Source organism: Eschrichtius robustus, chromosome 11 (genome assembly GCF_028021215.1).
Source record: "Eschrichtius robustus isolate mEscRob2 chromosome 11, mEscRob2.pri, whole genome shotgun sequence".
NCBI lineage: Eukaryota > Metazoa > Chordata > Mammalia > Artiodactyla > Eschrichtiidae > Eschrichtius > Eschrichtius robustus.
This window is the reverse complement of record NC_090834.1, coordinates 59,634,178-59,658,556: the sequence shown is the minus strand read 5'-3', so window position 1 is coordinate 59,658,556 and position 24,379 is coordinate 59,634,178. Positions and strand designations below refer to the sequence as shown.

The 24,379-nt window shown below is 35.3% G+C and overlaps 1 protein-coding gene and 1 pseudogene across 3 annotated transcripts in view; one reads left to right on the top strand and one right to left on the bottom strand.

Moving 5' to 3' along the window:
• Window positions 1–24,379, top strand: part of UVRAG (UV radiation resistance associated) — a 313,347-nt gene that overhangs the window by 110,458 nt on the left and 178,510 nt on the right. The window lies entirely within an intron of this gene.
• Window positions 7,807–8,116, bottom strand: LOC137772364 (small ubiquitin-related modifier 1-like; annotated as a pseudogene).

Here is a 24,379-nt window from a genome sequence, read left to right as displayed (position 1 = left end):
CAATGAACATATCCAACAGCTCTAAAAGTTTCCTTGTGTCCTTGGTAATCCCTCCTACCCACTCATTCTCTCCCCATCTCCAGGCAACCACTAATATGCTTTTCGTTGCCATCGATTAGTTTGAATTTTCTAGAATTTTAAATAAATAGAATCATATAGTATGTGTCCTATTTTTGTTTGCTTTCTGTAGCTCAAGAGAATTATTTCATGTGTATCAATATAGTTCATTTATTTTTGTTATTAAGTTGTATTCCATTATATGGATATTCCACAATACATGTGCCTACCGTTATGACTCAGCCATTCTACTCCTAGATATTTATTCAAGAGAAATGAAAGCATATGTCCAAATAAAGCTTTGTATACAAATATTCTTAAGATCTTTATTTGCATTAGCCAAAAAGTGGAAACAATCCAAATGTGCATCAGCAGTTGATCACTCTGGATCATATAATGAATTGCGAAATATTTCCTCTTCAATTTTCTGGAAGAAATTATATTGAATTGGTATTCTTTCTTCTTTACGTGTTTTGTAGAATTCACAGTAAAGCCATCTGGGCCTGAAATTTTCTTTTTAGAAAGATTTTAACTAAAATTTCTGTAGATATAGGACTATTCAGGTTATCTGTTTCTTCTTGAGTGAGTCTTGGTAGTTTATGTCTTTCAAGGAATTTGTCCATTTTGTCTAAGTGGTAAAATTTAATATATATATACTCTGTAGTGCTATTACTTCTCCTATTCCTACTACTGGTAATTTAAGTCTTCCTTTTTTTCCCCTGGTTAGTGTAGCTGTAGGTTTACCAATATTATTGATCTTCTCAAAGAAGCAGCCTGTGGTATCATTAATTTGTCTCCATTTTGTTTTCTGTTTCATTGATATCAGTTCTGAATTTATTATTTCCCTTCTCCTGTTATCTTTGAGCTTAATTTGCCCTACTTCTAGGTTTTTTGGGGGTTTTTTTGATGGTGAAAGCTGAGGTCATTAATTTGAGGCTTGTTTTCTAATGCATAGTTTTAGTACTATAAATTTCTAAGGAGGAAGCTACTTCATGCATTTTTATGTATTCTGTTTCCATTTTCATTCATTTAAAAATACTTCCTAATTTTCCTCTTGATTTTTTTCTTTGACTCATGGGTTATTTAGAAGTTTGTTACTTGGTTTTCACATATTTGCATATTTTCCAGATTAAAAAAAATTGATATCTAATTAAATTCCATTGTGATGAGAGAAGTTAACATTGCATGGCTTGACTCCTTTTAAATTTATTGAGACTTGTGTTATGGTTCAGAATATGTTCTTTAATGTTAAACATTTCCTGTGCATTTGAAAAGAATATATATCCTGCTGCTGTTGAGTGGAGTGTTCTATATGTTCAAATGTTCTATATCCTTACTTAATTTCTGTCTGTTTTTTTCTATTACTTATTTAAAGAGGGGTGTTAAAATATCCTGTTATAATTGTGGATTTGTCTGTTTCACCTTAACAGTTTTATCACATTTTGCTCATGCATTTTCACACTATTATTAGGTGCATGAACATTTAGAATTATTATGTCCTCTTGACAGATTGACTTTATCATTATGATATTGCCTCTGTAATCCTGGTAATATTCTTCACTCTGAAGTCAACTTTGTATAATAGTAATATAGCCATATAGCCACATCTTTCTTTTGAAAAGTGTTAGCATGGTGCATCTTTTCCTTATTTACTTTTTATATTTTAACCCTTTTGACATTTTTTGTATTTAAAGGAGTTCCTTGGAGATATCATGAAGTTGTCTTGCTCTTTTATCCAGTATGACAGTTTTTACTTTTTAATTGGTATATTTGGACTATTTTTAAATTACATTAATTACTGCTATTGTTGAGTTTAAATCTATCTTGCTTTTTGTACTAAATTTGTCCCATCTATTCTTGTTCCCTTTCTTTATCTGTTTATTTTGGGACTTTATTTCCTTTGTTGGCTTATTAGCTACAATTGTTTGTTTTTGTTATTCTGGTAGTTGTTTTAAGGCTTGTAATGTACATCTTCAACTGATGGTATGTCATGCCACAGACAGTATAAGTACTTCACATCAGTGACCTACATTTTTCTCTTACCAGCCTTTTTGTTGCTTTTGTCATATATTTTACTTATACATTTGTTATAAACCCCACAATACTTTATTATTATTTGTGCTTTAAACAGTTGATTAACTTAAAAAGATTTATTTATTTGTTTGTTTGTTTGTTTATTTTGGCTGCGCCGGGTCTTAGTTGCGGCACATGGGATCTTTATTTGCGGCATGTGGGCTTCTTAGTTGCGGCATGCATGCAGGATCTAGTTCCCCGACCAGGGATTGAACCCGGACCCCCTGCCTTGGGAGTGCAGAGTCTTACCCACTGGACCACCAGGGACGTCCCTAAAAAGATATAAATAATAATAACAGTCTGTGTTTGCCCGCATAGTTATTATTTCTGATGCTGTTCATTCCCAAATGTAGATCCACATTTCCATCTGGTATCATTTTCCTTATGCCTGAAGTATTTCCTTTTGCATTTCTTATTGATGCATTTCTGCTGGTAATTGAATTGTTTCACCTTTTGCATGTCTGAAAATGTCTTTATACCGTCTTGGTTTTTGAAAGATAGTTTCATTGAGTGTGGAAATCTGGGTTAAGTTTTTTTCTTTTCATTCTTTAAAGATGTTACTCTGCTGTCTTCTAGCTTGCACTGTCTCTGATGTGAAGTCTGTCATTCTTGTATTTGTTCCCCTTTATGTCATTTTCTTAGGCTGCTTTTAAGATTTCTTCTTTAATATTGTATGAGCAATTTGATTATGATGTTCCTTGGTATAGTTTTCTTTGTGCTTCTTATCGTTGGAACTTGTTGGGGATTCTTGGATCTGTGGGTTCCTAGTATTCATCAGATTTGGAAATTTTTCAGTCATTAGTTTCAAATATTTTTTTTTTCTGTCTCTTTCTCTACTGTTTTTTCCTTGCACTACAATTCACATGTATATTGGGTCTTGTTAAGCTGTCCCACCACTCACTGATGCTTTGTTTTGTTTTAGTCTTATTTCTTTCTTATTTTGAATATTTCCTATTCAAATGTCCATAGACATTTAGCATATCTTCAGGTATCTTCTTCTGTAATGTCTAATTTGTTCATCCACTAATTTTTTTTCTTTTCAAACATTGTAGTTTTCCTCTCTAGAAGTTCAATTTGGGTCTTTAAAATTTTTTCTGTCTCTAACATGTTCAATCTTTTCTGTCTAGCTTTTGAACATATGAATTACAGTTGTAATAACTGTTTTAATGGCCTTGTACTAATTATATCATCTCTGTTAATTCTGGGCCAGTTTTGATTGATTGATTGATTGATTTTGCTACTCATTTTGCGTTCTGTTTTCCTGCTTCTTTGCGTGTATGGTAATTTTTGGTTGGATGCCAGACACTGTAAATTTTGTTTGTGGGGTATTTTTGTAGTCCTATAAATATTCTTGAGGTTTATTCTGAGATATAGTTCTGTTACTTGGAAAAATTTCTGTCCTTTCAGATCTTGCTTTTAAGCTTTGTAAGGCTGGACTAAAACAGCATTTAGTCTAGGGTTAATTTTATCCACAAACTCTTCTCAATACTTTATTATATGGCCCATGAATTATGGGCTATACACTGTCTAGAAGGAATAGGCACTATTCCTGGCCCTGTGCAGTCTCTGCTTACTTTTTTTCTAGTCCTTTCAGGTGGATTTTTTTTTTCCCCCTGGCCTTGAGTAGTTTCCTCAGGTGATTCACTGATCAGTACACAGCTGAATACTTGAGTATGACTCTCTGCAGATTTTGGAGTTTTCTGTTTGTGCTCTCTCTCTAGAACTGTGTGCTGAGAACTGTAGAACTTGTGGTTTCCCCTGGACTTTCAGTTTTCTCCTTAACTCAGGTAGACGTCTGTACTCGTTGGGATCTCCCTCCCTGTGCTTTGGTCTTTTAACTTTCTCCAGGCAGTAAGTTTGGGGCAATCATAGGGCTCACCTTATATGTTTCTTCACTCTCAAGTATTATTGTCCTTTGTTACCTGATGGGTTACTTGAGACCACTGTTTCACATGTATTCTTAGTTTTTATTCTAGTAGTTTTAGGTGGGAGAGTAAATCTAGTCTCTGTTACTCTGTCTTGGCCAGAAGTAGAATAAGGTAGGCTGGTCCTAAGGATTTTGATGTCCTGAAGACCATTTTGGTAATTTCAGGGTAAAAAATGACTTTATACTGCACTTAAATACAAGGTGTGGACCTTACCTTGCTACCTCTATATCATTTTCTTTACCTCCCTTTGTTCTCATTCAAATTTGAACTGAGCCAAATTTACAGAAAGCCTACTATGGCCCAGGCACAGTAGAATGGAAGTTAAGAAGATTATTATGATCTAATCCCCTTCCACAGAGAACTCAGAGCTTAGAGATGATTAGAGAGGTTATATAATATCCTCCAAATCATAGCTCTTAAATTGGTAGAACTGAGTTTGAACCAGATCTTTTAGCTTCCAGCTGAATGTCCTTTTCACTATAGTAATGCATCCTTATATAATCCCTACACATACATATACAGACATAAAAACATATATGTACCTATATACATACACATGCATATACGCATACATACCCTGTAGAGCTCAGGAGGCCACATGAACATATAGTCTAAAGAAGACAAGACTATAAAGTCTCACCCTCTAAAGATTATATTTTGCTTGTCAGTGACTAAAAGACTTGTGAGACATCTGCAGTTGTGTGAGACTGGTAATGAACTGGAGGTCCAATGGGATGAAAAGGGAGGAAAAAAGAGAGTTGTGCTGGTTTCTTTTTTTTGGAACAGACTTCAAGAGTTTTAAGTAGTAGTGTGCTGGTAGGGGCATGTCTTTGGAGACACTGCACTAATTTTCATTTGTGTCCAGTTAAAACTGCAACAAAACTGCCAGTTTAGAAGGAATTCTGTATTTGCTCATTTTCTTCAGATAGTAGGCCAAGTGGAGAAATTTGTTAAGCCAATTCTGAAATACTATACTAAAAACCAAAATGAGCAAAGTTAATCACATGTATTGGCAATAGAGGATTGCAAGAAAACATTTCAGTTTTTTCACTGATAGCAGTAAGAAGACAATTTGTGTAAGTATAAATGTGGCATGCAAACATGACAAAGAGGACAACAAGGCAGTGTGGCGCAGAGGAAGGAGAAGTGAATTGGAAGTTACGAATCTTGGACTTTAGTCCCCGCTTTCTGACTAGTGTAGCTTTGAGACTTTGGGCAAGTGTCTTTAGCAAACTGGGGTTCCATTTACATATTTAAAATGAGAGCATTGAATTAAAAGACCTCTAAAATAGCTCTGAATACTAACATTAACATAGTCCTTTGACCATAAAAGTGCCCTTAATTGACAATGAGTCGAATTCCTAGTTACAGTTGACCCTTGAACAATGCAGGGGTTAGGGGCGCCAACCTCCCCCCACCGCCCCGCCCCGTGCAGTCGAACATTTGCATATAACTTTTGACTCCCCCAAAACTTAACTATTAATAGCCTAATGTTGACTGGAAGCCTTGCTGATAACATAAACAGTCAGTTAGCACATATTTTGTATGTTATGTGTATTATATACTGTATTCTTACAATAAAGTAAGCTAGAGAAAAGAAAAACGTCCTTAAGAAAATAATATGGAAGAGATAATACCTTTACAATACAGTATTGAATGTATCCATACTGTAAGTTTTCATTGTGTGTTTTCAAGATGAATCATCTGCCAGTACCTACATCAGTGTTGTCTTACATCCTACAAAACACTGTAGACGTTATACAGATTACTAAAACTAGACATCGAAAATGAAAAAATAATGTGAAAAAGAAATTCATATTTATTTGCAGGTATAATGATTCATGTATTGATAAGGAAGAAGCAGCAATATGATTGCTTTATGGTAGCCTCGTGTAATTGGTAGGATTCTTCACGGTAGCCTAGTCTATACACTACTGAATGAATCATTATAAACTTTTTATGGCAAATTACAATTTTATTCATTAATACAGTATTAATTATACATAATTAATACACTCACCTTGTGCCTATGTAAGGATAGACTAATATCTACATAAATTTTATACATTCATGACATACCTAACTTAAATTTTTTTGATATTTCTAGGCTACATAGTTCGTCTGAGTTTTTTCAAATTGTCACAGATCTCCAAAAGATTTTCCAATATATTTATTGAAAAAAATGCACATGTAAGTGGACCTGCGCAGTAGAAACCCCCTGTTGTTCAAGGGTCAGCTGTATTTCTAGAACTAACAACATTTTAAAAATTGCTTTACTTATAGCACCACATTTTAATTTTACTTAAAAGGTGATTATCCAGCCTGATTGCCCATCTAATTCACAAGTTTGGCCCAGATTAATTTTGATGATTTCTCAGTTATCAAGTCTTCCAGCAGAGATAGAGATTTGCCATTATTGAAGATATCCAGAGATTATACCACAAGTTTTGTGGGCAGCTCCCCAAAATGCTTTGCATAGTGGCATTCTTGCTGGAATAAATAAATAGGCTTAAAGAAGATAATAATAATTAGAATCATAGCTAATATTTGAGTACTTTTCAAATGATAAAAACATAGATGCTTTATAAGTATTAATCCTCAGAATAAACCTTTGAAGAATATATTGTTTTTATTCTCACTTGCCAGCTACACACTTAATCACTATGCTATACTACCTATTATATTTATAAAATCCAAGGTTATCAAATTGCCTATTGTAGTTCCACAAATAGACAATATTCATTAATTTTTGTAAAAATTGTGCTTTTAAAAAATCCTATGACTTTATTATATATATTTGCATGTTGATAATTACCATTTTAATTCTAGGTTCTGATTGAAAGGCTTCAAGAATGAGTCATTACATATTGTAAAAAATAGCATCTCGGGTAATTCTGATGCACACTCTGATAATTATCAGGTCATCTCTGGATAGTCTGTCAGTGTGAACTGCTTGTTACTACCCTTCTATTAACAAAATGAGTTTGAGCGAAATGTTTGCAGCTGTCATTAAACACGTTAAGCACAGCTGTATTTTTTGTAGGAAGTTTTTCTCAGTGAAGGAAGCATATTCACTGATTTACATTCAGGAGTAAGCTTCATAAATATGCCTTTCTAACTTTGCTTTTGTTATCTGTATAAACGCATAGAACATGGCTGAAACCAACTCCTCTGTTCAGATTGTTTACATGCTTCTCTATGTCTTTATTATTAATTTCCCTGGAAGTTAGAACTTTTCTGCGAGTGTCTGACAAGATCCAAGAAAAATCTTAAATGTGTCATCTCTTTAAATAAAGCCTCCTTTAGAGTTAGTCATTACTGTCACCCTATCTGTCATCTCCCCCTCCAACCTGATCTTGTTTTATTTTTTTGGTGCAGAGTTCAAGATTAAAATTAAGGAAATGTCATTTTCCACAGTTGAGTAATCTGAAAATCTTCCAGTTTATGCTGGAAGTCATTGTCTACAAGAATTTCATATAACTGAACCTCAGGACCAAGTGGAAAATCATTCTGAATCCTTGTGTTGGTCTATCTGATGATCACAAGCCTGAAAATTGCAGAATCCTAGGTACAGTGGCGTCTCTCAATGTGCCCATGTAATTTTTCAAAAGATGAAAGGTACTAAGGCTTGATGGTAAAAGATCAGGACAATGAAAATGAATGATAATGAAAAATGGGCACTAGTTGCAATATTACATTGCAAAGCACTATTTTTAAAAATAAAAAAATTAAAGGAAAAGAAAAATACCTAAATTGTTGAATAACCCTCCCCTGTTTGTTCCTGAAAAACTTCAGTCACATCTTCCTGTTTTATTTCCAGTTCTTTTGGAATGTGATTATCAGCAACTTTCTGACCTTCAAAGAGAAACAAGAATGAGTTAATTGGAACTCTGTGTATTTGATAGTGTGATTTTTTAAAGTTTCTTGAGATGTGTTGTCATTTTTACCTTGAAGTGAATCTCACCTCTGTCCTGTCTGATGACTTTGAATTAAATGTATTTTCCTTCTTTCTGGTCCCTCAACTCCTTGGTGGAAGCTTTCACCTCTTGGTTAGGCATGGTATAGGTGGCTTTTCCTTGGGGTCTATACACAGTAGCAACTTTGCATAGGCAGAATCTCTCTCCAAGGTTTACAAATTCATGTCTTTTTTTCATGGCTCCACGGCACCATTTTCTGTTAAGATTTAGCCAGTGGCTATAGTTAATAATACTGTATTGCATATTTGAAAGTAGGTAGGGGAGTGTGGATCTTCAAAATTTTCAGCACGAGAAAAGAAGGAATGTGTAACTATAGGTGGTGTTAACTGGACTTATTGTGGTACTCATTTGGAACATATGCAAATATGGAATCATTATGCTGTACACTTGAGACCAACGTAATGTTATGTCACTTATACCTCAGTTAAAAACAGGGGGATTTAACCAAATTAGTAATTTCTTTTTAAATGCTGTTCTTATGAAAGCCGATTAGTTGAAGAATATTATTCAAATCATAATTTAAAAATATATTTAAAAAATCATCAAGTATATATATTAAATACTTGCTAAGTGTGCAATCCTTTGTTAGTTTAGGCACAGTGAGGGAGAGGATCTGAGAAGAAAGCAAGTGCTAAACTTCATGGCACATATGCTTACTGAATGAAATAATGTACAAGATGCTTAGTATTCTTTTTTTTGTGAGCATTAAAACAGATTTAGACGAGATGCCAATGTGATTTCCCTGAAGCCTTCAGGGAAGGATAAAGAAAACTCTTGGATTAGAAGAGTTTTGAGGGTCCATAGAGAGGTATATGAGCATACAATAAGGACGGAGGAGGAGGTAAATATACTAGGAAGAAACTCCTGGAGTAGAAGGGGCATCTTGAAATTATACTGAGTGCAGGACAGTGAAATTCACACTCAGAAGTGTTATTTTGGTGGGATAGGTTGTATGGAGGCAGTGGATTATTTTTAATGAGACCTGAGAGTGATGAGATTTAAACAGTATTTTCAGAATGAATATATGCTACTTCAAATACATTCTTCTTGCCCCATCTTTCTTGCGATCAAGCATTCAAATTTACAAGCTGGTTGACCAGGGTTAAAGATATAGTCTATGGGCGTGAGCCAAAAGGAAAGCCAAACAGTGCATTTGTGGTAATGCAAGTATATTTTATACTGCACTGGTACAATGATTCCACCAATTGAAATGATTAATCTCTTCAGTATGTCATGCAAGGTTAATGGAGAAACTGTTGAAATTAAAGGCATTCTAGATTATGCATGCTGATTTTTGCATCCAGTTACTTTACTGAAGTCTTTTATTCTAATAGTTTTTAAAGACTCTCTAGGGTATATTATGTAAATAATAATACCATTTGTAAATGGTGACAGTTTTGTCTCCTATTTTCTAAGTGTGTTTGTCTTGTTTTATGTACCTTATTGGCTAAGTCCTTCACAGTGAGTATTCTAGTATTACATAGCGAGTCATTCCCAAACTTAGTAGTTGAAAACAACAATTAATTATCCTCAGATTCTTACAGTTCTGTGGAATGTCTTTAAGCTTAGCTTGGTTGTTTTCCCTTGGGGCCTTTCAAGTAGTTGTAATCAGATGGCAGCTGTGGCTGGAGTCATCTGAAGATTCAACTAGGTTGGACATATGGATGCTTCTTCACTGACATGTTTGGTGCCTCAGCTGGGATGGCTAGAACAGTGGAGACTGGCCAGCCATCTCTATCTCCAAATACTTCTCTACATGGCCAGCTTCCTCACATATGGCATTCTCAGGGTAGTTGGATTTCTTGCATGGAGCCTGGTTTGCCCCAGAGTGAGTGTTTAGAGAGAGGAAGTAGAAGTTAAGGGCTGTCCCTAAAACTAGCACAGGCTCACTCCTGCCATATTCTATTTGTCGAAGCAGTCACACAGCCTGCCCAGATTCAAGGAGTAGAGAAATAGATTCTGCCTCTTGGTGAGGAAATATTAAGTCCACACTGCAGAAGACCATCTAGAATGGGAGGTATTATTGTGGTCATATATGGAAAATTCAGTTTGCCACAGAGGGCATCCTTGATATTCTGACATTCCACCATTCATTATGATATAAGTTGGAGTTTTCTGATAGATTCCTTTTATCAAACAAGAAAGTTTCTATGCCTAGTATAACTAAGGATTTTTCTCAGGAACAAGTTTAGTGTTTCTCCTTTGTTCTATTAATGTAGTGAATTACACAGACTTGATGTTAAATGATGTTAAACCATCTGTATAATCCTGTGATAAATTTTACTTGCTTATGATGTATTTATTAATACAGCACTGGCTTAGATTTGCTAATATTTTGTATTTTGCAGTTTTTTATAAGTGAGGCAGACATGTAGTTTTATTTTTGTGTGTGCTGTTCAGGTTCAAATCAAAACTCGTAAGGGTTACACTAGCCTAAAATGAATTGAGAAGCTCTCTATATTTTCTCATGATTTAAGACAATTTATGTAATTTAGACTTAGGTGGTAGCTCTCACCTATAAAACGATCAGGGCCTGCAGTCCCTCTACCCCCACAAGGTATTACCCTTTGGTTACCTTTCTGATTTCTTTGTGGTTATTGGCATAAAGTCATGTATAGTATTACTTTTAAGTTTTAAGACCGTGTCCATATCCTAGTTTGTACTCTTTCTTGTTTCTAATTCTGAAGTACTTTTTATGTACTTCCTCAAGTATGTTTATTGTACAATGAATATATTTTAAATTAAACTTGCATTTTAGCACACGGATGGTTATTATGAAAAAATCTGGGAATGATTTAGCCTACTCTTATGCCAGCTGTGGTTCTTCTTGCCTGAAGTGAGTTTTTGAAATGTAAATTGGAAATTCAAAGCGTTGATTATCGTTTTATAACTTTTGCTTCATCAGTGCTGTTTGTTATTTTTTGAGGACACATCTTGGTTAGACCTGACACACTCATTATCACATGCTTTCACATCACCTACTGTCTCCTCAGTTTCATAAGTAGCAGTAGTGTTCTGTCTTATTTGATGCCATTACCATGATACTGTGTATTCTTCTCAACTATGTGCATGGTCTAGACAGAGGAATGTAGAAGCAGGCTTTAGGGTGGACTTCTGGTCTTTCGGGAAACTGTCATATTTAGTAAACCCATCAACAAGTATTTGAGTGATTCCCATGTGTCCAAGATTGCTGTAGGTGCTATGAAGATACAAAAGATTTCTCAGGCATTCAAAGTCCACAGCAATTTGGCTCTGATCAACCTTCCCAGACTCAATGACATTCTCTCATGTGCCCTTTGCTTTAGCACACTACCTACTTCCTATTTTGAACATGCAAGGCACTCTGCTCCCTTAATGACTTTGAAAAGCTAGTCCCAATACCCTAAATGACTATTCTCTTGCATACAGTTGTCAGAATCCTACCCTTCCTTCAAATTGAAGCTTAAATCCCTTCCCCTTAATGAGCCTTTCCCAAGAACAAGTTATCTCAGACTGATGTGTCCATTTTGAAAGGGTAAGTAGATTTGTAGATCCAGATAATAACTCTGGTAAGGTCTTTGGCAAGCTATGATTGAAAGCTTGGGGAGCAAGATAAGAAGGATAAGCTAGATGATAGTAAAGATAGGAAGATTTATAACTGCTTAATAACTTACCAACCTAGAGGGAAATTTCTAATGGCATGGCATAGGGCTCTGTTTTTTTATCTAGTCTTGTTCAACATGTTCATTCATTCAGTTATTTACTCGTCATATGTTTATTGAGTACTGCATGTTGGAAACTGTGCAATATGCTGGGGATATAATGGCAAACAAGGGAGACATAGTTCTTCCCTTTACGATATTACAGTCTAAGCATTAGAACAAAGGTATAGAAACTTCTGCAAAGCTTAAAAACTTAGAAAGCTAACGCAATGATAGTGTGGAGCTTGTAGAGATGGTGATTACTTTGTATAACAGAATCAGTATATAAGATGATCTCTGGGGACTGGAAAGGTAGAATATATATTCAGCCCATCTTCAATTTCAAGTTGCAATTTAACTGGGATAAATTAAGTTCCCAAACCAATTGTATAAGAAGAGGAAGGCTTGACATATGGACACAGCCTGAGTGAAAAAAAGACGTAGAACCTTTAGTCAGTAGTCAAGTCAGTGTTAATAATCAGTGGAATGTGACTCTCAGAAAAAAATCAGGCTCTGTTGACAGACATGTAGTATCTAGAATGAGAAGTAATAGATCTTCCCAGCAGACCCATCTGAATCGCTATGTTCCTTTATAAAAATCACTCTGTAAGAGGGATTTCGACAATCAGAAATTTGTACTCTAATATTAATGTGATTTGCAAACTTTAAAAAAATGTTCTCAAGGCAGTTTTCCAGGAATTTTTCTATGCTTGATACACTTACAAGAAAACATGAGTAAATTTATCAGTCAACAAGTATTTCATAGAATCTGAGGAAAACAGAATCAGAAGAAATCTTAAAATAGTCATCTGTTGTTTATCATCTACTGTGCTTTGAAGGTCTAAGAGGAAGGGTGAGATAGGCCCCTCTCCTGAGGGATGGAAGGGAAGCTGTGTACTGAAGGTCTGTACCAGAACTGTGGGGAAGCTCAAGAGCACAAACACTAATAAGATATAGCTCTAGGTTTTCAAGGAGTATGGAATCCAGTGCTGGAGAGAGGCAGTAAACAGAGGATCAGAGCATGATGTGAACTCTACATAGAGCCGTCCTCCCAGGGTTATTGAGGAGGACCACAACTCAGATGAGGGGTAGCCTTATCAAATATTATCTATTTCTGGACTTCTACTTGAATTCTTCCTCTTCCAAAAAGGAATTTCTGGGTCGTTTTGTACTGGGAAGTACCCTAGTCTTTTCACACTGCGGCCCAAATAGTCTTAAATTTAAAACATATATTTGGTCAGGTCTCCCACTTTAAACTTTATTCCATTACCTTGGGAATAAAACTCCTTAGCCTGATATACTGAGTCTTCATAATCTGACCTCTGTCTACCTTTGCACCCTCATCTCTTGCCATCCTCTCGCGTATGAGAGGATGCCCCAGCCTTGCTGGAGCCTTGTGCTCCTGTGCTCCAGCCTTGCTAAAGGCTTGCAGTTCTTGAAAATGTTGTGCAGTCTTTTTTCTCTGTTTTTGTATTTGCTTCTCCTTTTGTCTGAAATATCCTTCTTCGTTTTTACCTAGTTAATTCTACTCTTACTTTTAATATCAACTTAGTTTTTACTTCTTCCTAGAAGACTTTACTTCCACTTGATACTACCTCTAAAACAGATGTCCCTCCTTTATGCTCAGCTATTACCCTATATGTACCGCTATCATAGTATTACACTATTATAATTTTTTTTTTTTAGAATTTCACTTATTTATTTATTTATTTATTTATTTATTTATTTATTTATTTATTTATTTATGGCTGTGTTGGGTCTTCGTTTCTGTGCGAGGGCTTTTCTCTAGTTGCGGCAAGTCGGGGACACTCTTCATCGCGATGCGCGGGCCTCTCACTGTCGCGGCCTCTCTTGTTGTGGAGCACAGGCTCCAGACACGCAGGCTCAGTAGTTGTGGCACACGGGCTTAGTTGCTTCCCGGCATGTGGGATCCTCCCAGACCAGGGCTTGAACCCGTGTCCCCTGCATTGGCAGGCAGACTCTCAACCACTGCGCCACCAGGGAAGCCCCTATTATAGTTTTTTGCACACCCATTTCTCCACAATGTTTGTGCATTTGTGAATATAAGATGTAGATCTCTGATCTCTGTATTTCCATTACCTAACACAGGGCATGGGCTCACATTTAGGCACTTGAGTGTTTGTTGCATGAATATGTAAATAAATTGTCTGTTTCTGGAGAGACAGACTGTCTCCAATGACTTTTCTCTCAACACCAGGCTCAGTATTAGCAACATGGAAAGTGCTCAGTGTGAAGATAGGATGAATGAATAAATTAAAATGTGTGTTGATTATTATCAGATAAAGGATTAGACTAAAGATTTATAAAGTGCAGATATTATCTTGACTAATGTGATAATGTGCTCTGTAAATGAAATAATGAAGAGATGATATTTGATCTGGCCTTGAAAGCAAGGTAGTCAAGATTTGGATTGGAAGAGAGTATTAGTTTTCTATCGATGGATAATAAATTACCATAAATTTAGTGGCTTAAGACAATACTCTTGTATTATTTTGTGGTTTCTTTAGGTCAGAAGTTTGGAGCACTGTGGTGATTCATGACTATTGTGTCTAGATTTATTTGACTAGAATTCTAAAAAAAATATTGAAAATTGTATTTAGTGTGGAAAAAATTATAGGTCATAGCCTTTTCAGTCACCAGAAAAATCCTTTTATCATTGATGGAAAGTATTATAAACATGACTAAAAGTACATATATGTTAACTACCTTTATTTTATTTATTTTTTTAAGTAATTTAATATTTTATTTATTTATTTATTTTTGGCTGGGTTGGGTCTTTGTTGCTGTGCGCAGATTTTCTCTAGCTGCAGCGAGCGAGGGCTACTGTTCGTTGCAGTGCACAGGCTTCTCGTTGCGGTGGCTTCTCTTGTTGCGGAGCACGAGCTCTAGGTGCACGGGCTTCAGTAGTTGTGGCACGTGGGCTCAGTAGTTTTGGCTTGCGGGCTGTAGAGCACAGGCTCAGTAGTTGTGGCACATGGGCTTAGTTACTCCACGCCATGTGGGATCTTCCCGGACCAGGGCTCAAACCCGTGTTCCCTGCATTGGCAGGCGGATTCTTAACCACTGCGCCACCAGGGAAGCCCTGTTAACTACCTTTAGATGTATTACCTAATGAAAGGCATTGTATAGGTAATCAAACACTAGCTATTAACACTAGCTATTATTTAGAGCCTAGAGTAAAACATTTCATGTCTATCAATCAGAGATGAAGAAAGGTAAAGTGGTTAGGCCTAGCTATATTATACAACACTAGTCTTTTAAATTATAAGTTTGTAGATTGTGATATTTCTATAGTTGTCTCTAAGGGAATTTAATCGCAGACATGTATTAGAGACTTTGTAATTGCAATGTAAAGAGAACTTGTTTACTATCTCTCTTAGCCTGTAAGAAGAGAAACCTGGAGTACTGGACTGTGTTGCTGGTAGGACAAAGTCTTTAGTTTTTATATTCTGTTTCTCAGTCTAGAAAGATTGTTGACATGTTGCAACATGCATAGTGATGTAGGTGATATCAGACTATGGACACAGCTCTATAAGGCAGGCATTCTGGAGACCGGGCAGATAAGCTACAATTAGTACTGACCAAATGATGAACAGGGTTACCTGTGGTACTGAGTAGAGATTGGAATTGAGAAGAGCAAGAGTTGAAGCTTAGAAATCAGTTAGGAGGCTACTGGTTAGATAGAAGATGATGGTGGCAGTAGTTATAGAGAGAGGTGAAAAGATTTGAAACAGTTTTAATCAAGTCCTTGTTGCTAAATCTGTAGATACTGTCTAGGCCTCAGGTTACTTGATTTTATGACAGTGATTATTACTTCCTTGAGACATTCTGTTCCTTTGACTGCTGTAACACCAACTCTCCCAGCTGTCCTTCTACTTCTCTGGAATTATGGGTCAGAATTTTTTGCAGCTTTTATTTCTTTATTTCTAATCCGTTAAAAATTGATTTTCCTCAGAATTCTGTTCTAGGCTCTGTTCTCTCTCATTCTCACAGTCTTCCAGAATGATGTCATTACTTTCATAGCATTAATAACCATCTGTGTGCTAATGATTGCCATATTTTTATCTCCGGCCAAGATCTGTCTCCTAAGCTCCAGATCCTTGTATTCAACCCATACTCAACACCTCCTCTCGGATGTTGCACAGGCGCCTCAAACTGAAAGCAGAACTTTCTTCTCAAACTGCTCATCCCTGTTCACCCTTTCAATAAATGACATCACCATTTTCCTGGTTCCCCAAGCCGTACATCAGTGATCATTTTTTTCTTTTTCTTTTGCAGTACAATTTATACAACATAAAATTAAGAGAATTTAAATGTATAGTCTGATGAGTTTTGACAGATATACACACCCACATTGTCATCATTCCATGAAGATACAGAATATTTTTCTCTCTCCAGAAAGTTCCCTCATACCTCTTTGCCAGTCATTCTTACACCCTTGTCCCCACCCCTGGCTGAGTCAAACACGTTTCTTATTGCCTCATTTATTAGCTTTTCCTGTTCTTGAACTTCTTATAAATGGAACCATACGGTATACTCTTTTGTTCAGCATACTTTTGAAATTTATCCATATTGTAGTATAGATCAGTAGTTTGTTCCTTTTTATTGCTGTGAGTGGTTTTTCTATGAATATACCACAATTTGCTTATGCATTGTCTTGTTGATGGACATTTGAGTTGTTTACCCTGTGCTATAGAGTAGGTCCTTGTTGTTTTTTTTTGTATATAGAGTGTGCATCTGTTAATCCCAAATTCCAAATTTATCCCCTCCTCTTTAGTAACCATAAGTGTGTTTTCTATGTCTTCAAGTCTGTTTCTGTTTTTGTAAATAAGTTCATTTGTATCTTTTTTTTTTAGATTCCACATATAAGTGGTATCATATGATATTTGTCTTTCTCTGATTTACTTCACTTAGTATGATAATCTCTAGGTCCATAGCATTATTCATTCTTTTTTATGTCTGAGAAATTTTCCATTGTATTTATTGTATTTATGTACCACATCTTCTTAATTAAATTAAATTAAATTAATTAATTTATTTATTTTGGCTTGCATTGGGTCTTTGTTGCTGCACACGGGCTTTCCCTAGTTGCGGCGAGCGGGGGCTACTCTTCGTTGCAGTGCGCTGGCTTCTCACTGCAGTGGTTTCTCTTGTTGCGGAGCCCAGGCTTTAGGCACATGGGCTTCAGTAGTTGTGGCACGTGGGCTCAGTAGTTGTGGCTCGCGGGCCCTAGAGCGCAGGGTCAGTATTTGCTCCGTGGCATGTGGGATCTTCCCAGGCCAGGGATTGAATCTGTGTCCCCTGCATTGGCAGGCGGATTCTCAACCACTGTGCCACCAGGGAAGTCCCAAACACATCTTCTTAATCCATTCATCTGTCCTAGGTTGCTTCTATGTCTTGGCTATTGTAAGTAGTGCTTCTAAGAATACTGGGGTGCATGTATCTTTTCAAATTTGAATTTTCTCTGGGTATATGCCCAGGAGTGGGATTGGTGGAGCATATGGCAACTCTATTTTTAGTTTTTTAAGGAACCTCTGTACCATTCTCCATAGTGGCTGCACCAATTTACATTGCCACCAACAGTGTAGGAGGGTTCCCTCCACACCATCTCCAGGAGGTGTTTACACTTTTTGACTGTTATAAATAAAGTTGCTAAGAATATCTTTCCAAAAGACTTTTGTGAGGGGTTGGAGGAGGAGGATTTGGATGAAGGTGGTCAAAAGGTACAAACTTTCAGTTAGAAAGAGAAATAAATACTAGGGATGTGATGTACAACATGATTAATATAATGAACACCGCTGTATTATTATATATGGAAGTTGTTAAGAGAGTAAATCCTAAGAGTTCTCATCACAAGGAAAAAAAAATTTTTTCTTATTCTTTTATTTTGTATCTATATGAGATGATGGATGTTCACCTAACAGTGCTGTATGCCAATTATATTTCAATAAAACTGGAAGAAAAAAAAGTCTCTTGTGGTCACATGCTTTCATTTCTCTTATACCTAAGAGTGGAGCTTCCTGCTCATATGATAGGTGTATATTTAATTTATTAGAAATTACCAGTTTCCAGAGTAGTTATACAATTTTAGAATCCCACCAACAGTGTTTGAAAGTTCCAGTTGCTCTACTCCTTGACATCACTTGGTATTGTTTTGTAAATTCTAGCCATTATAGTAGGTTTGTACTGGTATATCATTTTGATTTTAATTTTTAATTCTTTGATGACTAATGATATTGAGCAGCATTTTATGTGCTTATCAGCCATTCTTGTATCTTCTTTTGTGAAGTGTTTGTTCAAATATTTTGCCCTTTTTTATTTATTGGGTTGTTTGGTTTTTATTGTTAAGTTGTAGGAATTCTTTGTATACATTAGAAATACAAGTCCTTTGTCAGATATATATATATATATATATATATATATATATATATATATATATATATAAATATAAATATTTTGTCTCATTCTCTGACTTGATTTTTCATTTTCTCCATAATGTCTTTTGATCAGAGTTTTAAATTTTGATGAAGTATGCTATATCAGGTTTTTATTTTATGGCTAGTACTTTTTGTGTCCTATTTAGGAAATCTTTGCCTAACCCAAGGTCATGAATATACTTTCCTACATGTTATTTTAGAGGCTTAATAGTTTTAGCTTTTACATTTAAGTCTTCGATCATTTCAAATTAATTTTTATGTATGATGTGAGGTAGAGTTTAAGGTTCATTTTTTTCCCATATTGATATCTAGTTTATTTTAGTGTCGTTTGTTGACAAAGCTTTTCTTTCCCTAATCAAAATATAAATTGATTGAATAGGTCTATGTCTATATCCTGATTTCTGTTTCATCCATCTATTTCTTTAGCTTTATGCAACTACTACTGCTTTACAAACTAGCTTTATGATAAGTCATAAAATCTGGTAGTGTAAGCCTCCCAGCTTTGTTCTTTAACATTTTCTTGGCTATTCTAGGACTTTTATATTTCCATATCAATTTTCGAGTCAGCTTGTCAATTAAAAAAAAACTACTGCTACGCTTTTGATTGGGATTAATTGACTCTAGATAAATTTAGGGGGAGACTTGACTTCTTAACATCCAATCCATGAAATAGTACATGACTCCATTTGTTTAAGTTGTTTTTAAATTTCTCTCAGCAGTGTTTTCTAGTTTTCAGTGTACAGGTCTTTCACCTCTTTCACATCTAGTTATTTAATGATACTATATAAAAATACCAGTTGATTTTTGTGAATTAGCCTGGAATCTTGCAATGTTGCTAAGTTTATTATTAGTTTGATTATAGATTAAAACATTTTTTTTTCTATGTACACAATCATATAGCATCTGTGAGTAGACATTTTTGCTTCTTCCTTTCCTGTATTTATGACTTTTTAAAATTGCCTTATTACAATGGCTTGGATCTTGAGTACAGTGTTGAATAGAGTAGTGAAAGTAAACATCTTTTCTTATTCCTGATGTTAAGTATTACCTGCAGATTTTTAGTATAAACCCTTTATCAGAGTGAGGAACCTCTCCTTTTTCCTTAGGTTGTTGAGAGATTTTTGTTCTAAATCATTAACAGGTATTGAATTTTATCAAATGCTTTTTTGGGGCATCTTTTGAGATGATATGTTTTTTCTCTTTCATTCTGTCACAACTGATTTTCAAATGTTAAATCAACCTTGTACTCCTCAGATAAATCCACTTCATCAAGATGTGTTATCTTTTTCATATATTGCTAGATTTGATTTGCTAATTTTATTAATGATTTTTGTATTGTCTGTAATTTGCTTTTCTTGTGATGTTTTGGTATCAAGGTTATTCTGGCCTCTTAAAACAAATTGAAAAGTGTTCCTTCTTCTTTGAAAGGTTTTTGTTAAGACTAGTTTTTCACCAGTGAAGCGATCTGAATGTAGTTTTCTGTGTGAGAAGGTTTTTAATTATAAATTTAGCTTCTCTAACTGATAACAACTATTCAGATTTTCTATTTCATTTGTTTGGTTTGGAAACTTGTGGTTTTTAAGCAACTTAACTATTTCATCTAAGTTGTTAAATTTATTGGCATATTGTTCATAATTTCCCTTAATTCCCTTTAAATGTCCATAGGATCTGTGGTGATGTCTTCTCTTGCGTTCTTGATGTTGGTAATTTTCAGGCATCATTTTTTATATCTCCTCTCTAACTTTTCACATCTACATCATCCTTTCTGTTCCTATTTTAATTTAAGACAATGGCTACACTTTTGCTAGGACTGTTAAATTAACCTCATACTAGCCTTCCTGTTTACAGTCTTGTTTCTCTGTATCCCAGTCACCTAATTACAGGAAGAAAGTGCAAATGTCATTAAATCTTTCTTGGCTTAAAACTTTTTAATGGTTTCCTAATACCTTCAGAATAAAAATCTAAGCTCCTTCATATGGAATACAAAATCATTAATGGTAAGGTATCTATTTCTCTCAATAGAATCCTATATATTCTTTTCCCTTTTAATCTCTCCCTGCAAGCCATAGGGAGCTATACTTCACTGACTTTCTAGGTGCTCTAATTTGTCATTCATCATCTTAAAATTGAATGCAACATTCAGATGTGATATGATCAATACTAAGTAGGCAAAAATTGTTTCCTAACTTCTCCTTTACTGAGATTATTGTTAATATCTGATAGGTATGGTCTCAATATTCATTTGACATAATACTTTTTGTTCAATGTATCTTTACATTCACAGCAATATCTAGCTGCAAAGCATTATTTTTAACCCACTTTCAATTTTACTGTTATCTCAAAACATATTGTTATAATATGCATGTATTTGCTATAACCAGAATACCTATCAGATAGCTAGTTGATCCCTATCCTCCCCACACCAGTGATGATGAGTTTTATTTCAGCTTGAGGGTGTTAGTGTTGGTATTGACTAATCACCCAGATGACTGGATGATTTATATTTCTTTATAGTACCATTTCATAGTTTGCAAAATCAAGAAACATTCCTCTGAAACTGGCTAGCTGGTTTGGAGGTAAGGCAGTTGTTTCTTTTCTTGTCAGTCCTTCACCTCTTCACCCCCAGGGGAATTAGGATGTCCCATGTTATGTTTAAAAGCCTAAACACTTCAAACTTTTATTCTCCTGTTGAGCTTGAAAGGGGGACGTCATTAGCTCTGTCTTGATGTAGCAGGGGCTCTGAAAGTCTATTTGGATAACACTGAAGATTGGAGGAAATGTGACTCTGTCTGTGTGTTTTAAGCCCCTAAGGTAAGATCAGAAAGCGTCTGGGGCAGTGAGAGCCAAATAGTTGAAGTCATACATTAATTATGGTCATGAATCATTTTTATTTTTAAAGTCTTTACCATTTGACAAGGTTGTTTGCATAGTACTCTAGTGAGTTTTAGGCAGCATTTTCCCTCCTTTTAAAGTAACAGGCTATTTTGTTGATTTCTACTTTGGGTTGATAATGCCTATCAAATTAGAATTCTGATAACATTTTTAGTAGAAATTGCTTGTTTCTTGCCAGAGTGAACGGTCTTTAATTTATGTGATTTTTGTTTGGAATATATTTTGAAGTTATAGATATAGAAAACTAGTACGTTAGTCTTTTAGTCTTTCACTGATATCAGTAAAAATAATCAAAATCTTGGGACTGACTTTTATATGCAGGCATTAGTCGACCTTCAGTCAGCAATATATTTTGAGTGCCTTTGTGCCACATTCTCTGCTAAGTACTGGGAATGTAAATGAAAAAAATGAGTGTTTTTATTTTCTTTTTTCCCAGAAATCTAGTAAAGAAATAGATAAGGAAATAGGCAGTTGCTGTAAAATGTGGTTCTATAATCTTTGTTAGTGTTGTTGTATACGTGATGCTGTGGATCTCCATAGGAAGAAGTGCCTCTACCTGTCTGGAACAGTCGGGAAGGCCTTTGAAGAAGAAGGTATGCTTGAGCTGCCTGTTAGTGGGTTTGGGAGTATACTTATCTGTTAAGAGAGAGTGAAGCTTGTAGGCAGATAGAACAGCTCACTCAAAGGTACAGAAGGAAGAAATGGCATGATGTGTTTGGGGAGACTTGTTAGTAGTTCAGCACTGCTGGAGTTGCGCGTGCAAGGGAAGAATATCAGAAACGAGGTGGGGACCACATCACAAAGGGCCTCTCCTTGCTTTTAAATTTCTTTAGTGTCACCTTTGTAGGCGAGTATTGCCATCAAGAGAGTGTGTACGCATTCACACCCAGAGCAAGAGGCAATAGGATGAAGGATAATCTCCTCTATTGGATTCCTTTGGAGTCCTGAGGAAGTTGCAGAAGAACTGATCTCATGAGTAATCTCATAAGATTTGCTCCTTTTTAGATGACCTAAGAAATCCTCAGTAACTATCAGGCAACTTCTGAAAGTGCAGAATATGTCATGAATATTTTTAGCGCAAGGTGTCGTAATAATAATGTTGGCAGAGGTGTTGATGCCATCAACTCCCTGATAAAATTAACATCCTCGTATGTAGGATAACTTTCAGTTTAGGACAGTTGACCAGTTTTAAAAATCGGAAGTAAAATTTACATACCGTGAAATACTTAGATTTCAAGTTTAAATTCTGTGTATCCTCCTGTGCGGCTCACCCCAATCAAGACATGGAACATTTCCATCACCTCAGGTAGTTCCTTAGTTCGCCTTGCTCTCTACCCGTCAGTCCTGCCTCACCCAGGCAGCTAGCCACTCTTGATTTCTGTCACCATAGATTGCTTTTACCTGTTCTTGAACTTTGTTTAAATGGAATCATATAGTATGTACTTTTTCGTTCCTGGCTTTTTTCACTCAGCATAATGTTTTTTTGAGATTCATTCAGATTGTTGTGTATTTCAGTGTTGTTTTCCTTTTTATTGCTGAGTAGAATTTCACTGTATGAGTATACCACAATTTGCTTATTAATTCTCCTGTTTGATGGACGTTTGGATTGTTTTCTATGAACGTTCTTATACATATCTTCTTGTGGACGTGTTTTTGTATTTCTTGAGTAAATGGTAAGGAGTAGAAATACTGGGTCATAGGTTAGATGTATGTATAACTTTACAAGAAACAGTTTTCCAAAGTGATGATACTATTTTATACTTCTATCACCGATGCATGCAAGTTTCAGTTGCTGCACATCCTTGCTAGCATCAGGTGTTGTCATTTTAATTTTAGTTATTTTGACAAGTGTGAAATGCTATCTCATTACGATTTTAATTTTCATTACCATGATGACTAAGATTTTGAGCACCTTTTCCTATGCTTATTGACCTTTCTTATATCTTCTTTTGTGAAGTGTTTCACTCTTTTGCCCATTTTTAATTGGGTTGTCTCTTTGTTACTGGTTTGTAAGAGTTCTTTATATACTCCAGGCACAGTACTTTGTCGAATTACTGTTTTACAAATATTTTCTCCCAGTCCATGGACTGCTTTTATATTTTCTTAACAACATCTTTAGATGAAAAGACATTTTTTATTTCGGCAGTGCCTTATTTATCCATTTTTAATTTTAAGGTTAGTGCTTTCTGTGTCTTCTCTAAGAAATCTTTGCCTACCCCAAGGTTGCAAGAGATTCTGTGTTTTCCTCTACAGATTTTATGACTCTAGCTTTTATGTTTACTATGATCTCCATGAATTAGTTTCTTTTGTGCTGTGAGGTAGGGAATGAGATTCATTCCCTACCTCACAGCAACTGTGTTTATCCACTGTTCCAGCACCATTTGTTTAAAAAACTTTCCTTTTTCCATTAATTTGCCTAGGTTCCTTTGTCCAAAATCAGTTGGCCATATATGTGTAGGTCTGTTTCTATACTCTTTATTCTGTTCCATTGATCTGTTGTTTGATCCTTATGCCAGTACCAGATTGTTTTGATTACGTAGCTTTATAAAAAAGGAAGTCTTGAAATCTGGCAGATTTAAAGATTGGTTTATCTCTTCTAGATTCTTTGTTTTTCTATATAATTTATAGTATCAGCTTCTTAATTTCTACAAAAAGAAGCATACATACACACAAAAACAAAGCCTGTTGGAATTGGAATTGTGACTGTGAAATTATTGACCCATATATAGAAATATAAATGAGTGTTTGTTGATCTTGTATCCTGTGACATTATTAGTTCTAGTCGTTGTTTTGTGGATTCCTAATGATTTTCTACATGAAAATCATGTTACCTGTGAATAAAGACAATTTGACCATTTTTAATATGTACATGTATACAAAATATATAAGCTATACTTGAAGACAAAGAGACAAAGAAAAACACAAACCCATAATTAAAGCAAAAAAGAAAAATAGTTAATTTTTTCAATGCTCCTTGTTTCAAAGGGGCTGTTGCTTTAATTCAGTCTTCTTAACTTGGGATCATTGTTAATTTTTTTTTCTTTATGGATACCCAACAAGTAATAGCCTTCATAGCAGTGGGTTTTTTGGGTGACTTTAGTAATGTAGTTAATTTCTCTGGGCCTCAGTTTCCCATCTGTAAAATGATATAGTTCAGTCAGATTATTTTCTAAGGTCTCTTTCAGATTCCTGTGAGTTCTTCATTTTAGCTCTCAATATATCACAGACAGTCAGATGGGTACAGAAAGGGTGTTTTTAGAACATATCGTGACTCTTGTTATTTCCCTGTTGTAAATATGCTAGAGAATTGTGAA